Source organism: Otolemur garnettii, unplaced genomic scaffold (assembly GCF_000181295.1).
Source record: "Otolemur garnettii isolate 467f Iridium unplaced genomic scaffold, OtoGar3 scaffold00032, whole genome shotgun sequence".
Taxonomy (NCBI): Eukaryota; Metazoa; Chordata; class Mammalia; order Primates; family Galagidae; genus Otolemur; species Otolemur garnettii.
The window spans coordinates 17,458,264-17,477,073 of NW_003852427.1; positions in this window are offsets into that span (position 1 = coordinate 17,458,264).

Here is an 18,810-nt window from a genome sequence, read left to right on the forward strand (position 1 = left end):
TGGAGCAAAATCTCCATGCAATCTCCTAGAAGCTCTCTGTTAGGCCCTAGAGTTGTGTGGGTTGGGAGCATCTCTTGTAGCCCAGATTGTAAAAGTTTGCCTCAGAGTGGAGCCTTGGGGACTTCTCTCTGACTGTTTCCTATGTTCAGGGAGTTTCTCCCAGCTCTTAGCCAGTCCCAGGCTGGACAGGTTGCTCTGAGTCTTCTACTTAACCACTTTTGGTGCTTCCCATTGCTTCTCTGATGAACCCCGTCATCCTCTCTTAGTAAATCTGTAAAAAGAGAGACTCTGCCTACTATTCTGGTTCCTCTCCATGGAGGAAGCACATACCACCTGTGTCCAGTCAGCCACCATGATCCTCTCCTCCCCTCACTTAGGTCTTCTTATTCTCTTCTAATTTTTTCTCTTTTTTAAAATTTCAGACTAGGCTCAGGGCCCGTAGCACAGTGGTTATAGTGCCAGCCATTATACGCCAAGGGTGGTGGGTTCAAACTCAGCCCAGGCCAACTAAACTATGACAACTCCAACAAAATAATAGCCAGGCATTATGGTGGGTGCCTGTAGTCTCAGCTACTTGGGAGGCTGAGGCAAGAGAATTGCTCGAGCCTGAGAGTTTGAGGTTGCTGTGAGCGGTGATGCCACAGAACTCTACCAAGGGAGACATAGTGAGACTCTGTCTCACACACACACAAAAAATCAGACTACTATTAGGTTACAAATAATTAGTTTACATTGTTTACATTTCTGAAGTAAAGTGCAAGATGTAGCTGAGCACTTCATCCATGGGTGTGCTGTATACCCTTACATCGTGCCCATTAGGTGAGAATTTACCCATCCTCCCTCTCCTCTCCTCTCCTCTCTCCTTTCTCTTCTCCTCCCACCGCTTGATTTTAATTGTGTTTAATCTCATGTGAGCATGTAGTTATTTATCAATTGATTTCATATTAGTATTGCATACATTGGATACTTGCTTTTCCATTCTTTTTTTTTTTTTTCAGTTTTTGGCTGGGGCTGGGTTTGACCCTGCCACCTCCGGCATATGGGGACCGGCGCCCTATCCCTTTGAGACAATTTTCCATTCTTTTTATACTTTACTAAGAAGAATGTGCTACAACTCCATCCAGGTAAATATAAATGATGCAAAGTCTTTGTCTTTTTATAGCTAAATAATATTCCATAAGAGACATAGATATATATTCAATACACATATACATATCGCAGTTTATTAATCCATTCATGAGTTGATGGGCACTTGGATTGTTTCTACATCTTGGCAATTTTCAATTGAGCTATGATGAACATTCTAGTGCAAATATCTTTATGGTAAAATGATCTTATTTCTTCTGGGTAGATAGCTAGTAATGGGATTGCAGGATCAAACAGAAGGTTTACTTTTAGCTCTTTAAGATTTCTCCATACTTCTTTCCATAAAGGGTGTATCAGTTTACAGTCCCACTAGCAGTGTAAAAGTGTTCCTTTCTCTCTATATCCACATCCGCATTGAGGCTTTGGGACTTTGTCATATGAGCTATTTTCACTGGTGTTAGATGATATCACAGGGTAGTTTTGATTTGCATTTCTCTGATGAGAATGAGCATTTAGGGACAATGAGCATTTTTTTCATGTGTTTTTTTGGCCATTCATCTGTCTTCTTCAGAGAAGATTCTGTTCACGTCTCTTGCCCACCTTATTCTCTTCTGATCAAGTGGCCACGTCATTGCTATATGACTTACCATAATGGCAGAGTCCATTGACATTCTACCCAAAACAGGCACGAACTATTAATCTTGTTGTTAATAATAACTTATATTAACAAGCTGGCACAGGCTACCCTGAAACTTGTCTTGGAATTTGGTTGTAAAACATAATCATAAATCAATACATTAGTTATGCTTTGTTCAATGCCATGGCCAAGTATCTGCATCATTAAGGCACATCTCATATAAGACATCTTAGGACAAATCCAAGACACATAGAAGTAGACCTTACCATGCAGTGTCCAAATAGATTTCACAAAACCTAAGCATATACATTTACAAGGACAGCTCTATCATTACTAGATTAATTCACACAATTGGGGCTTGGGGACGAATATGTCTCTAGGCCAGAAAGCACATCTGAATTGCCTAAAGTTATTTTCAAAATAATCCCACTCCTAATCCACCTCCATCTACAACAGGGCTTCTCAACCTTCCTAATGCCACAGCCCTTTAATACAGGTCCTGTGGGTCACGACCCACAGGTTGAGAACTGCTGCTCTGCAACTTAATGATTACTATCCTGTGCTGAGACACTGACACTGAAGAGGATGTGTTTTGGAGTACTTGCTCTTCTTGTTGATATTCCTGTGTGTAATACATTAGAAGCTTAAAGCAACCATTGTATTAAACTTGCTAAATTTATGCTTCAGGAATCTGGAAAAAGTACATCATAGTAGAGTGAGTAGCTACTCTAATATTGGCCTCAGCTGGAAGGACTTGAAGTCCGGAGGCTGAAATCATCTCCAAGGCTCCTTCACTCACAGTCTCCTGGTTGATACTGGCTGCCATTCAGGACCTCAGCTGCACACAGCCAGAATACCCACAAAGAACATCAGTAACTCTCTCTACAGTCACTACATAGTAACCAGCCCCAGATTTCTTACGTGGTGCCTTGGGACTCCAAAAGCCAACGGAGGAGGCAGGAAGTCTAAGTACCAGTTTCATAAGTCCTCTAAACTGGCCCAGCACAATTTGCTTTTTGCTCCATGTCTAGCAGTCTCAGGGCTCTAATTATAAGAGAGAGATAAGACTTTGACCCCACATCACAATTGGAAAAGTATCAGAGAGCTTCAAAACTGTGGCATCTATGTACGATAAAATGTTTCCAATATTTGGCTTCTGATCTTCAACTTATATTGTATTTTCCTGGACACCTGGTATAAAACCAGTAGACTTACTGTTTGATGAAGTTTGCAATTAGAGTTCACCCAAGTAGCCTTAAAAAACATATATTGAATACTAAGACTGTGCAGACAGATAACAAGGCTATGGAAAGCTCCACTAAATGTCCCAGAGCAATGTTACTGAAAAGTTCTGGGACAAGATTGGAAATTCACCTGTAGAATTCATAGGCAACTATAATTACTGAAAACTGTTATTTAGTTTCTATAAATTTTCTTCTAAAGAAAGAGCAAGAAAGGTCAGTGGTCATGAGTCTAATTCATTTAGAGCTCTCACAGGAGAGTCTCAAATGGATGATAGAAATTCATTTTGTGATTAAGATTATTAAGAGGTGGGCAGTGTCTGTGACTCAAAGGAGTAAGGTGGCAGCCCCATATGCTGGAGGTGGCAGATTCAAACCTAGCCCCTGGCCAAAAATTGCAAAAAAAATAAATAAATAAAAGATTATTAAGAGGAACCAAGAAGCATAAAAGATCAGATTATATATTGTATATGATCTAATATACTACTTCTATCATAAAAGTTGTTAAAACAATAACAATAATTCTGTTTTACTTTATGCAGCTACAATAAGCGGTCAAAATGTTCATGGCATTGAAATTTTCTCCAGCTAGGAAAGAAGAAAACAGTGTAGATTGAAAGAGAATGGTATTGTATGTATGGATTCCATCATTATAAGCCATCTATTTAAATTGTTGTAAAAATCCACCACCATTAAAGAATATAAAATAGTGAATTTGATTGCCTTTATGTTTTGAAATACTTAAGTTTGAATTTTAGGGCTCAAAACTTAATCCAGGGGCGCACCCAGGCTCAAAGGATCAGGGTGCTGACCCCATATGCCAAAGGTGGTGGGTTCAAGGTCAGCCCTGGCCAAAAACGGCAAAAAAAAAAAAAAAAAAACTTAATCCAATATGATTATACTAATTGATATTCTGACCAAACTCCATTGAGGACAAGCCCAGGAAATGATAATTGCATCTCTACTAGTTCTGACACAAAGAATTTGAAAGTGGATATTGGAATTATTTCTACAAAATAAATACTTTTATAAGGAAGTTGTATTCAATATTCTGAATGGGATGAGAGCTTTCTGAGGGTGACTTTTGTCTCCTCAAGGACTTACAGGATTTAATCCAATGTATTGGTTACTAATAAAGGTCACTGATCCTTCTTATCTTTTTTTAACTTAAAAGAAGCAGTAGGAAGACAGAAGTTAATGACTGGATGGGGTATCATGTTCTAAAAAAAATAATAATCAGGAAAGAAGGTGCCACAAAAAAATGACTTTTTACCAGTATGGAGCTGGAATATATTCTTCTTAGTAAAGTATCCCAAGAATGGAAAAATAGTATCCAATATACTCTATCCAATACTACTATGAAATCAATATATAACCATCTATACAATCATACGAATGGCAAAACATAACTACAGTCCATAAAGTAGAAGGGAAAAGGAGAAAGAGGGGTGGGGAGAGGGGATATAGGAGAAGGAAGGGTATTTGGGGGGACCTCACCTAAGGTGCATGATGCAATGGCACATTTCAAAACTATTAAGAAATGAGTATGATTGTGATGGATGTGTTACTTGGTTCAATGTAAACATTTCACATTGTATATCGAAGCAGTACCCTGAACCCCATAAATGCATCAATGTACAAAGTTATGATTTAATACAAAATAATTAATAAAAAAAAAGAAAAGTCAAACAGGTGAAAAAAAAGAAGATGACTTTTATGGATGCTATTATAAATATCTATAGGTGTGTGGTGTGTCTGGGTATATGTGTCTGTATGTGAATATTTATGTGTGTGTATTCAAGGTTTGTTTTGAAGACATTTCAGAATAACATAATATGAGAAAGTCTCAATTTACTCCATCCCCCACCTGATAGGACTCCATGACAAACAGCGTATGACCTTGATGGAGCTCTTACGACTATGAGAACCTCTGCTTTTCCCACGTCATATAACAAATAAAAAACATTTCACCCAGTCCCAAATAGATAGATATACACAACTGAACTGGAAAGTCTGGCATATGCAAAGAAAAATGTGGCTCCCAGATGAAGAGAGAGGAATTCAAGAAGACCGATACTTCTTTTGATAGATAGAGAGTGAAGAATGAGAGAGAGCTTGGTAGCTTCCAATTCCTGAAAGCTGTGAAAGCAGATAGTTGACTAATAGATGAATGATGTGTTCCATTATTTACATCATCAAAATAGAGAATTCAAGCTAAATAGTAAACATTGTTATCCAAATATAGTAGGATTGCTGAGACGCTTGAAGCCTACGCATGCTGAGAGCAGCTCCCGGAGAAGGGATCTCAGTTTCCCATAGTAACATAGAAATGGCTGAGAAATGTGCAGAGGTTGCTGGGCTCCTGTCCTGGTGGCAGACAGGCATGCTGCCAGCATCCCTGGACAGCTGGGAGGCATTCTCAGGAGGATGGATCATCTCTGCAAACGTGGAACGGGGAGCACGTCCAAGCCCGTGACAGCTTCCTCATTCCACTCAGGGAACTTCGTGAGTGTTGACTGTGCCTGTGGGGACTTCTGAGGCCTGGAAAGCAGCTCCCCGCTTTGGGCACCTGCCGTGCTATCAACAGTTACACTTCACCTCTGTAACAGTATCTGGGTCTTTATTATTAAGGAAACTGCATGTCTTGGAATGCGTGTGTTGATGTGCTTCTGTCAATCACAGTAGTGTCTTCTTACTTACACATTTATCAAGTGAACTGGTAAGAAAATGTAAACAACGTGGCTTATTTTCTAAGCGGAACAAATAGTTACTAATTTTTAAAAATAAACTATTTGCTTTCTAACTGGAAAAATTCTTGTGTTCACACACATCAGCCAGGGAAATTAAATTTACAGCTAGGACGATATTCAAAATATTTAACAGCTAACATGTCTTTGGCAGGGACTCATCTGAACAGGTGCTACCCATAAACAACTAGTCCTGGTGAGTAGCAGTCAAATACCAGCCCTGCTTACAACGATCCAGAAATAATGAGCACAAAATAAAAGATAAAAATGGGCAACAATAACTCACCGGCACTTAAATGCCTCTCTGACAGATTCTTAAATGGTCAAAAGACATAAGTAAAACAAACAACATTATGCTAAAGGGTATCTCCTCCCTGAAGAATTTCCTATAGAAATAGAATTTATGAAGATAACATACTGAGAAATGACCGTGATAAACACAGCAGCATTAATACACTGAAAAATAGGAATTCCAACGTTAGCAAAGCTATTTATTTGCCTGTGTATGTATTTATTTATGTCATACATTGTGTATGTAAACTTTGAAGGGACCGTATAATCTGCTGAACAGGAATTTCACGATGTGACTTTTGAAAACATTGAATAAAAGATGGCATGGCTTGAAACAGGTATGTTTGTTCTACTGAGAAATATCTTCTATAAGTATAATCTGGGTAAATGACCTCATTTCACTCCCTTGTGCCTATTTAAAGTTAATTCAAATGATTCTCTGCACTTAAAGGCAATGAAACATTTTTTCGAATATTCTATGATTCCTCTGTTCGGTAAAACCTTTCTTTTCATCTGCATTATTTTGCTGTATATCCAGCAAATTCGGGGCCTAAAACCATTTGTGTTCAACTATTCAAAAAAGGTCGATAATATGATTGGTTATGTTTTTATTTCTGTGCCTTCCCCAAAGGGAACAGTGAAGGATTCCAGTTTGATCTTTGTACATATATAATTCCCAACTTCTATTCATCAAACAAACACTGGTGCTAATTGATATTATGGATTTGTTTATGCAGCCAAGCCCCACTAAATCCAGAATTATGAAATAACATTTTGTATCATATGAGCGAGAGATTTATAGTTGAGTATTTTTACTGCATTTCTTTAGAAAACACAACTATTGTGTATAGTTTAAGTCCTATGAATCACACAAGACATTCTCTATATTAATAAATATTTCTGTCCTTGACTGATGTCTCCACTTTATCTTAATGAATTTTTATACTTGCAATTTATTTTGTTTTCATGTTGTTTCTTCATGTCTAAAACTTCTAATCAATCTATTGGTATTTCTGGTTCCACATTATTCTATAATTAATTATGATTCATCACAGAATATGGTATGTTCATTACCTATAAATGGATTTTAAGTAAAATAAAAATCACTAAAACATGATGTATGGCTCTCCTTAAAATACACATGGCTCTTCTTAATTAAAACAAATACTTATGTTTGAAATTACATAGGTTGTCTAACTCCTTGAACATGAAGAGACATAAAAGATACATTCTATTACACTGAAAACTTGGTCATGACAACTGTGTTGAATTTGACCTTTGGATTTCAAGATCTATTTCCACTTAATCCATATGCGTGACGTGTCAGCAAATATTCATGATCCGGGAGAACATTATGTGTGCTGTATTCACATTACACATTTATCTTTTAAACAGGTCATGCATAAGGGAGCAATAATAGCATCGATAAATAAATGTAAAATATTCACTTTTGCTAATAGTTCCAAACTCTATTCCACCAAATTATCCTCAAAATTTGTAATAAGCAGCAAAATGGACAGACTCAAAGGTCACCCCCTTGCCTTGCCCGAGCTCCAGAGGAAGTGCTAATGAGCACAGAATTAGCCAAAATTTGGCAGCGGTTAGATGAAAGGGAAGCAGGGGGTCTGTGGACAATTCGCAAACTAATCAGCTTCTGAGTAATTGGAAGGAGGCCACCATCATTTTAAACTTAGTTACACTCTGGTCTGCAATTCTCCCAGGAGAATCTCTGTTGCGTGCTGCGTATTATCTATCTGGATTCTTGCCATGCAAAACTTGAACAATGTTATAATGACTTAAAGAAAATCCCACAAAATTCCAAAAAGCACACTCCCAGAGCATGTAGTACATGTCATGAGGTCTTCTAGGTGCAAGGGACACTGGGATGAACAGGATAAATTTTTTCTTATGGCTCTTATATTCTGGTGGAGAAGACCTGCAGTAAATAAGTAAATGATCAGTCTCTTACGAATTATCCCATTACTGAACACTATAATTAGAAATAGTATGATGGGAGGCACATTTTGGTTGGCTAAGGAGAAAGTGTAAAATGCATTAATGGAGACGATGAATATAGAACCCTTGTTCCAGAAGCTCACAATTCAGGAGAATAGAAAAGGATTTCTTGTTAGAAACATGTCCAATGCGTTTTCTCTACTGTTTCTTCTAAACGAGTTACCCTCTTAATTGCAATTATTTGTTCCAGCTCTCTTCCAGCCTTGTCTACTAGAGAAAACTTTTTTTTGCAGTTTTTGGCCAGGGCCAGGTTTTAACCTGCCACCTGCAATGCCTGGGGCTCAAGGATTAGGGCACCGGCCCCATATACCGACTTTCTAAAATGTCACCTATATATACCTGCTCTGATATTTATCACAAAAAGACTCAGCTGTAGGTGGGCCTGGCTTCCAAGACTTTCTGTTTCCAGCCCAAAGCTCTCCTCATCTTACCTCATAAGACCCACTGTGGGGCATCAAGCAAGCCTTCCCATCTACCATGCTGATTCCCACGCAAGGATGCGACTGGTGCCCCCTGCCCTGTGTTTATTTCAGCCCAACAAAATTTGGAAACTCAGATTGAGTACTGCCCCCAGCTTTTCCTACCGTGGTGGCATCACAGAAAGATGTCAAGTCAAATTTCTGTGGAGAAAGGGCCACTTAGACCCTCTGATACTCAGTTTCCTCATCTGAAGTGAAATAAGTCAATACCTCCTAGAGAATATTGTGAACAAAATTCAAAGCCCACACTAACCTTTCCTTCCAAAAATGTCTCTTGAATTTATTGACCTAAGGCTATTTTCATCTTTATTTTATCTAATACTATTGAAGCTATTTTTTAAACCTGGCACCGCCTGGATTAAATTGCAAATCCTGTGACATCATAGCCATGTTCTTTCACTTTTGATGTTCTTTGCTGCAATACTGAACACACTGTAAGTGCATATATAATACATCAAAAATGTATATTTGCAAATTATGTAATGATTGCCAATAAATAAAAAGGAATAACTGAAGAACTAACTAATGTTTTCAACGTAGTATCAGCCCACTTCATCATTAGCATAACTGGCTAGCCAGGAAATCTAGCTTTGCCAATACATAAAAAATAAGGTAAGTAGAATAATTTTAATAAAATAGGATGTTTTATCAGAAATTTTAATATTTCCTGAAATTTAATTTTCAGACCTTCAGGAAGAAGGAAATGTTCAGAGAAGAAACATAGAAAAAATAAGTTTGAAACAGTAAACATTTGCTATTTGACGTGAAGCTATACTGAATCTATTACCAGTTTCTCACATTTAATCTCAGGAATGTGGATGAGTTGCTTGAACATACCGTAATATAGTTTCTATACAAAGGACAGTCACCATCTCTACAATCACAATTCAAAAACCAGATATCAAAGGCTGGGTGTGGTGGCTCACGCCTGTAATCCTAGTACTCTGGGAAGCCAAGGTGGGTGGATTACCTAAATTCACAGGTTCGAGACCAGCCTGAGCAATAGCGAACCACCGTCTCTAAAAGCAGCTGCGTGTTATGGTGGGCACCTGTAGTCCCAGCTACTCAGGAGGCTGAGACAAGCAGGCTGAGACAAGAGAATTGCTTGAGCTCAAAAGTTTGAGGTTGCAGTGAGCTGTGACACCAGCGTGCTCTACTGAGAGTGAAAGTGAAAATCTGTCTAAAAAAAAAATCAAGATTTTGTGTTAACATATCTAGAAACAAAAATATAAACAAAAAGGAAAAGTATGTTTTAAAAAATGTAGAACCTAACAGCTTTTAAAAGGTGAGGACTATGCATTTACTATTAAACACAATATAAAAACATTGATCTTTTCGAGTAAAGGTCAGTACGATATACCCTCTCACTGCCATTCTGCTAGGATAATATAATGGGTTTCCTCATTTTATTATTTAGTAAATATTATTAGTAGTAGTAAATAAACACATTATTATTTAGTAAATAAACACAAAACATTATTTAATGAAGTTTTGGGATATCTTCTTCAAATAGTGATTCAGAGAAACCTGTGGAGATGAATAAAAATGCATGATCAGAAATGCACGCTCAATAACAAATACCAGACTATACTGAGGGGATCTGCTTCATGTCTACTTCAAATTAGATATTACTCGGCAAGTATGTGTTTATCTGCTTGTGAGACAAAATTCTTCCTCTTTTATGTTTGAATCTGCATCTCTCATAATCAAAGAAGTATACAGTTGATATATCGAATTCATGAGAAATATCATCTAAGCTCTAGCAACATTTCCCACCAAACTATTAAGACACTCATAATGTTTGTTCAGAATAATTACTAATTAAAAATTCAATAAAGCAAGATGATTATCAGTTTCCGGCTGGTAAGTAATAGGATCTGAGTTTAAATTTGGACTTTATCACTTGCCAGCAGTATGGGATTACTCAAAATAAGTTACATAAGCTCTGCAAAGCTTATTTTTGTCATTCGCATTGTCATTCATTTTGCCATTGTCATCCGGTGAGGTTAATGGTGCACAGATCTGTTGTAAGAATTAAGGGTTCAATATGTATCAGTGACTGTTAACATTAACAGCTTTCCTGGCCCCCAAACTGCAAATTTTAAGGATGTAGATAGAGTTTGCTTGTATATCTGCCCTAGTACTTGGCAGAGGAATTGATGTATAGTATAGATACAGTATTTGTTGAAATGGTAAATGCAAATAAAATTGGCAGTTGAGTACAAAATAATAATGTATGTCTATACATTTGAGGAATGACAACCCACAAAAGCTTTTAGGATTCCATACCATTTTAAGCTTTTGGTCAGGAAGAGAAGAGAAATGGACTTAATGAAATAAGAGCTTCTGTCATGGCTTCACTTTGGAAATTTGGACAAGACTGTGCTGAATTTTACCTCCCCTTTATAGATTTCAAGTCTGCAAACATACATGCTCAAAAACTTTCCTATGAAGTTCCAAGAAAACAAAAAAAATAATTTTATACTTTCCAGAATTTATACAGGATAAAAAAAGCAAAACTATTTTTTTTTTCAAAGCATAGGAGGATAAAGGACAGAAGGTGAGTATAGGAGGGAAGAGAATCAATCTCAATAATTTAGATTATTAAAAAATACTCACATGAATGCATTACTGAGTTCTCAGTTTATTTGAGATACAAAAGAAAATGTGAAGCTGAGAAGTGTAACTAGCTTCTCTACTAAAAAAGTAGGAGTAATCTAACACACCATGTTCCAATGATTTGCCATTTATTAATTCAATAGATATTTTTCTAAGCCATTTTTATAAACATCCTGAACTCCTAGCCACATGTGGCTATTTAAATTTAAGGTTTTTATGAATTAAAATGAAGAACTTAGTCCCCCAGTCACACTAGCCACATTTCAATTGCTTAATAACCACATGCAGCTAATGACTACCATGTTGGACAGTGCAGACAGCCTTCCTACCATCACAGAGAGCTCTGTAGGACAAGAAGTTTTCCAGATAGTTTGGGGACATAAAAATGGGTTGAGAGCAAGGTCCTGAAGCTAAAGAACTGAAGATACACTGGAGGAAATGAGCTGTGAGCAAAATCCACTTTAATACAAAGCAATTTTAGTTTTACAAGACCAAGTGCCACAACAACACTGGCGACCATAGGAGGAGAATGCACATGAATATGTGAGCTCAATTTTGAAGAATGAGCAAGACTTCCTTTTATATCAGGGGCATAACTTTAAATTTCTCACTTTATGTAAAAAATAAAATCTTTAGAAGAGCAACTCTAGGAAAGTGAAAGTTTGTAATGCTATTTGACTCGTGTTTCTTCTTCCTATATATATGTTTTTTCTAGAAACATTTAAGGTAATTTTATGTTCCTCTTAATATTGTTGATATTCGATAATTTCCAAATAGCAATTATTTGTTGAATATTCCTGAAATAACGCACTTCTAAATTATTTCCAACTCAAAACTGCTCTGCTGAGATTTGATACTTCATACAGTTCAGTTAAGAAACAACGAATAGAATGTGTTAAATGCAAAATCAGCTTGAGATCAGAGCCAAGAATTTAGCTGATACAATTTTTCTGAGCCAAAAGCATTTCTATCAAAAGGCATAAAGATATTTTTTGGTTTTGTCTGGCTCGCCATCTCTTTCTATTGTTTTCTCTATCTTTCTTGAAACATAAAACAGCTACTACATAAGACGTAGAGTTTAAAATGACTGAGAAGCTATTATACTTGGCTATTGCACCAGCATTCCCAATAAGCTGTCACAGAATACAACAGAAACAGCCTCCTGTGGTTGTCCCAAGGAGGTGTAATAACTTACCAACACAAGGTGGTGCTCTGTTCTTAGGAAACAGCCTGCCTTTGGTTTGGTTCTAGAAAGCAGAGGTCAAATATCCATACAGCTTGACCAGTTTTTATGAAGATTTTAACAACTGTTAATGTATAATTCTCACTTGAAAACCTCATTTTAACCATTTAGAAATCATTCTTGGGAAGCCATCCTAATCAGAGTTCCACCCACTCGGAGGGATCCAATTTACCTCACTGTGCTCCACAGGCCTTGCTCTGATGGCAGGAGCCCCCATCTCTCGCTGATTGCTCCTTTTCCTTTTCTGCCTGCGATTTCTTTTGAGCAGAGAGTTCTCACACTTTCCTTCCAATGGTCTCAAGTCTATTGTTTCTGCGAATTGCCCAGACTTTCTCCAGACAAAATCTGCCAAGATGACCTTCACATGATTACAATGACTTTGACTGACTTTGAACTAAGCAATTGCTTAATCAATTTTTATCTCATTTTGTTTCTTACACAAGTAAGAACATCTATATTATAACATATATAAGTGTATGGTTTTTATTTACCTAATGATAAATCTCTATTTCTACCCGTCTTCTAGAAAATCCGCAACAGTATGAATTCAAAATGTGACTTAGGCTGAATTTACCACATTTAAGGAAAATTCCTTAGCTCTGGGGAGGGAGTAGGCCAATGCCATAGTCTATTTAACAATATTTTAAAAAGAAGAGCAACTAAATATAACTTCTCATACATATATTTACATATGTATGTGTGTTTGTCTACACATATATAAAACACAAAAACATATAAATTATATCTATATATTGCTAGAAAGAACTAAAGGGATGATTCTAGCATTACATAATTTTGCACATTCCAACCCCTCTAATAAAATACAATTTGCTACCCTATGCTACCAAGGAGGAATATATTTGTGTCTGATATTGCTCACAGAAACTTTCTATAACTGCTTTAAATTTCCAGAAATCGATTTCAAAATGTTTTCAAGCCACAGTCTCCTATTCCAAGTCTTATGAAAACATTTACAAATGGTTAAAAAATTCTCAAGAAATCTGATTGGGAGAGGTTGCATATGTCTCAAATGTCTTCAAGATCACAAAACAAAAAATTCAAGGAAAGAGAATCATTTCTCTAATGAAAATTTGCTGACGTCATGACAATGTCTTAGCTTCAGCTCTTCAAAGAACGAGTTGTCCGGTTACTATAGCATTTCTCCATTTGGACTAATTAGAAACGGAAATGTGGGTGGCATTAGCTTTGAAATTAAATGAGCCCCCTAACAGGAAAGCTAATTACTGAATTCATTCTGAAGATGTGTTTTACCAGTGAAAACTGAGGTTATTCAGTTGAACAATATGTACTCAGGACAAGAAATGGAAATCAGAACATCCATGGACGGAGCACAGTGGAGCCAGTAGCTCTTAGGAAGCCAGACCTGATATTAGTCTTTTGTTAGAGAGGATTATTACTGTTAATATTGTCACCTCTATGACAAAGGTCCTAATATGAAGAGTCCTTGGAATTCTTAAAAAGCCTCCATTAGTCTGTTCAATACCCTACTTCTAACTTCCATTAATGTATCTTTCCCACTGAGTGATTAGGCGGCTCCGCCAGAAGCCATAATCTGGATGCATTGGGGAAGATGTAGGGAAGAAAATTTTCCATGGGCCTGAAAGAAAAAATGGTAATTTACTGGTTTTCAAATGTTTTTTCTCTTTGAAGTTTCATTCTGAATAAAAGTTTGTAGTGAATAAAGACTGTATTCAGAGTATTGTCCTTTGCAAACACCACACAGACACACACCCACACCCCACCCACATATACAAGCCCAAGAATGAAGGTAGCAGGGATGCTGAGGGAAGATTCAACTGTTTTAGTGATGCTAGTTAAATCATGGCAAGTAGAACACTAATATCCACGGCCATTTAAAAATCAAACAGCAATATTTTATCTTAAGTGCTAAGGTTCTTAGAAACCAGAACAAAGTATTTTAGCATTGTATCCAATATGCAGCTAACAGGGCTGGATCTGGTGATGCAGATGCTTTGATAACTTTGGGGGTGAAGATCTAAAATCTTAAAATCTTGATTCAATTTGGCCATATGCAAACAGCTGGCTAGAAGGGGTTTTATGACTGAGAGCCAAGATTTGGTGTTCTTTTCAGAGCTTAGTGCTAAAACCATGGTATTTTCTAGTGACTTCAGGATCAGCCCAATTACCTGCTCTTCCTCCACCTCCCATTGCCATATTGGGATAATCTCTAGAAGATTCCCCCCCCCCCAAAGAAGAGATAAATGTCTGCTTAGTATATTCCCTGTCAGTCGTTACTCTCTGCATCTCTTTATGGATTACCCAATATTCAGAAATCCTTTGCCCATATTCCTGCTGTATGGTGTAATGGTCCCCTCACATTCCTCTTAAGATTTTTAAAACATAATTAACTAATAAAGTCCAAGATATAGAACATTTCTCCCATTGTTTGTTTGTATTAAAGTATTTGTAAGTTATAAAAAGCATGTATTATTCCTGTTTTGCTTCAAATGCATATTTTGACTTCCATAAGTAAAAAATTAAACGCTGCCTGTGTGCAAATCATTGACTGATGGGGTATTGTATTAATATGTAACAATTACAAAATAGAACTCCCTTATCTAAAAGAAACAGGTACAAGAAAAAAAGAGTGATGTTTTAAGGTATTCTATCTCAGCCCCAAGAAACAGGAAAATAGGAATTTTATCAAGATACAGATTCTGGTGTGGGCTGAGTTAAAAGAGAAGGAAAGAAAAAAAAGAGGAAGGTATCCACGGTCTGTTCCCCCAGGGCCTAAAGCTGTGCTGCAGCATCATTGGCCTTTGGCTCCTTGTCTTCTTTCTGTCTATAAATAATTTCAATGACCAGTAGTGCTATGACTTTGAGTGTGTATATATGATAATATAGTATGCAGTGATTTAAAATATGGTGGAAGTGTTGTGCCACTGGAAAATGTTAATGTGATGGGATAATAGTATAAAAAACTTAGTGCAAGAAAATAAAACAGGTGTTTTGATGTCAACTATGTAAAAAATTACTTAAGAAAAAAACTAGAAGAAAATACGCCAAAAATGAAATAATTCTCTACTTGTTTATCTTTACATATTCGCCAGTATTTTCTTTTTATATATCTTTTGCATATTTCTTGGTAAGTATATGTGTTCTGAATTAGATTTTCTTTTAACTATATTTTAAACTGATTATCTTTAGCTTTCAAGGGAGTTATTGTTTTCATGTTTTAAAATGTTATTTATTTACAGATCTTGGAATTTCTTCTTTCTCAAGAATTTCTTCCTTTGGGGGCCAGTTTACTGAACACATTTTTTAAAATTTCTGACAAACAATTAGGTTATATTGTTTGTGTTAGGTAAAGTCCAAATTACAGCTGAGCCCATCACCCAGGAGGTATGTGCCATGTGCCCCCTCATTGCACCCCTTAGGTGAGAGTTTACCAAGTCCCCTCCATTCTCCTCTCCATCCTCCTCATTTCCTCCTTCCCCTCCCCTTCCCCTCCCCCTCCTTCCCCTCCCCCTCCTTCCCACTTGAATTTGTGTTTTTCTCTCCTGTGGGTGTGTAGTTATTCATATTAGTATTGCTAAACTCACATTTTACTTTTAGTAGTTTGGTTTTCTTGGTATGTAAGCGTGCCATCTGTAAATAATCATAATTTAGCATCACTCTTCTAACTCTTATTTTCTTCTGTGACCGGATAGCTCTTTACCATTTCAAAATCATGATAGTGAGAAAAATACTTCATATAATATTCTACCTACCTTCATGTGAAGGATTTTGTTTGTTATTTTTCTTTTATTTTGCTCAGCCATAAGTTGATGCTTTTAGGGAGGAAGGGCACTACTAATTTTAAACATGATATAAACTCACACTATTAATAATATTAATTAAAGAATTAGTGGAAGATGATTTGAGATTGTGGGACTTGAACAACTGTGTCTCTGCCTTTCCCCTATATTTGCTGCAACTTTTACAAAGGTAACCCACCCAGCCTAAGTGGGTGAACTAAGTGGGTAAAGAAAGGGCTTCAAGACCATGAGAAAGTATGCTCCAATTTTAGATTACTCTAAAATTCGTAGGCAGCCATGTTGGCAATGCATATGCTAGAATTTAAGATTTACAGCATAAGACTTTCTGTTAGTGATTCCTCACTTTTCTGTTCTTGGTCCACTGCTGCAAAAGATGGTTTCAAATAGATTCCTTTACATTTTTCTCCAATCACAACAAATTTAGTGAGATCTTAGATTTTTTTTTTCTTCTTTTTTGTTTTTAATGTGCTACTTATTTATTTACAGATCTTGGGATTTCTTCTTTCTCAAAAACTACCCAACACGCCCATAATTTTAGGTATTAATTTCTAACTTTCATTCACAATGTTAGTGGAAAACTAACAAAATAATAATTTTCACCCAAAGCAGAACTCAGAAAACTGAGTCAGGGTATATACCATTTTAGCAGAGGTGGCACAAGAAGACGGATAAGTGCTAATTTCCAAAGAATATCTTGTAGACTATGCACTTTACAAAGTACTTATAGTAGTTAAGTCTTCAAACAATTCATGGGATATGTAATATATCAGATATGAGTGAGACTCAAGATACGATTCATTCTGAGGCAAACTGCTCTCCAGCTGTGAACCTGTGAAATCAAACATGCTATGAGCTTCCAAAACATGATGGTGGTGGGCAGCGCCTGTGGCTCAAGGAGTGAGCCCATATAACAGGGGTGGTGGGTTCAAGCCTGGCCCCGGACAAAACTGAAAAAAAAAAAAATGATGGTGGCACAGTCATAAAAAAGATATTCCCATTCCAAAAGGAAGAAATAGGAAAGAAGAAAGGAAGGACAGGTCCCCAGTGAATTATAAAACTTAAGAGAACACACAATAGTACATCTTAAGGCCTGGGAATAATTGTTTTGGAATAATCTTCTCCAATCCACTGGGAAGGAGATCTGCCTTCTGGACACAGTAGGGCTAGGATCCTGCTCCTAAACTTTTTCCTGGCAAAAACTGGGCCTCTAAGACTCTGGGTGCCTGCTTTCAATGACTTCCTAGGTACAGCTGGTGCTGCAGCTCCTAAGAGTTGGAGTCACACCTTTGGGCTCTCCCCAGAGGAAATCACGTGCCTAAGCAGGTGGCTTCATTCGTCTAGGATTGGGCCCTGTCCCTGAGGCTCTGTTGGCCATTGCCCTAATGGGGGCTCTCTGTGGTGGCCCTGCCCAGTGGCAGTTTTCTGCCCGGGCCCTGTGGCTGTCTAAATGGAGGAAACTATGTCCACTTAGCTTTTTAGTGCATCCTGTGCACTGTCCCAGGGTTTGGCAGGACCACAGCTGGGACAGCCAAGGAGCAGGATAGTGGAGTGAGGGGAGCACAGTCCTTGATATGAGCTACCACTGGGCAGTAGCAGCCCCGATTGTGAAATTGTTCTGCCCCCAGGTCCTAGCATTCTAGGCCTGTGATAGCAGGGGCTATAATACCTAGAAGAACTGCAACACCTTTGGGGTCGTCCTTCCATTTCTTGGGGAAAAGCACCCTTTGTGCTTCCTTCTTGGCCATACAGGCATTTTCCATCATTCACTTCCCACCTCTACCCATTACCCAGTTGCTACATTTTAGATATTTGTTATAGCGGGACCACTCTTCTGTCTCCGTCCCCTCAGGATGCTGTAACCGAGTGCCGTAAACTGTGTGACTCATAAACAACACACATTTATTTCTCATGCTTCTGGAGGCTGGGAAACCCAAGATCAAGGCACCAGAAGATGCCATGTCCGGTGAATGCTCAGTTTCTAATTCACAGATGACACCTTCTCCTCCTGTCTTCACATGTGGAAAGGGGGGAGGGGTCTCTCTCAGGCCCCTTTTATGAAGGCACTGATCCTAGTCATGAAGATTACTAAAAGACAGCTGGGGTGGTCCATTCCTCCCCCCCTGTTTGTTCTTTCTACACTGTTCTGAAGCAGTTCAGCCACTCTGGTGGCAGCGCTGAAGGAATAACAGTGATGGAAAAGGCCAGTAGGCTTTATGTACTGTTTTCTGCAAAGATAGTTAACTTGGAGGGCTCTGGAGAGTGCCTCCCATCCGTGACTTCTCTAGTTTGCCTCTTTCTGCCTTTACATTAATGACCCATAATAAATCTGAGGAACTTGATCTATAGCAATCTGTGATGGCAGTGTCTGATGAAAGGTGTTGTTTGTTTGTTTTCCCCAAAGGGCAGTGGATCAAAGATATAACAACATCCAGGAAACAATGAGACCTGGGCAGATAATCTCTCTTCCAATCTTAGCACAAGACAAGGGATGCTATTTATCTAGAGTGGAAGGAGTTTCCACATTTTTATAACCAGGGCATTTATTGGAATTTGAGGATATGTTCTCCACTGATTTTTTACAACGATGCCCTGATATTTTGAGAAAAGCAGTGGATCATCCATTCCCAGAGGTGTGTTTAAACTTAGTTTGA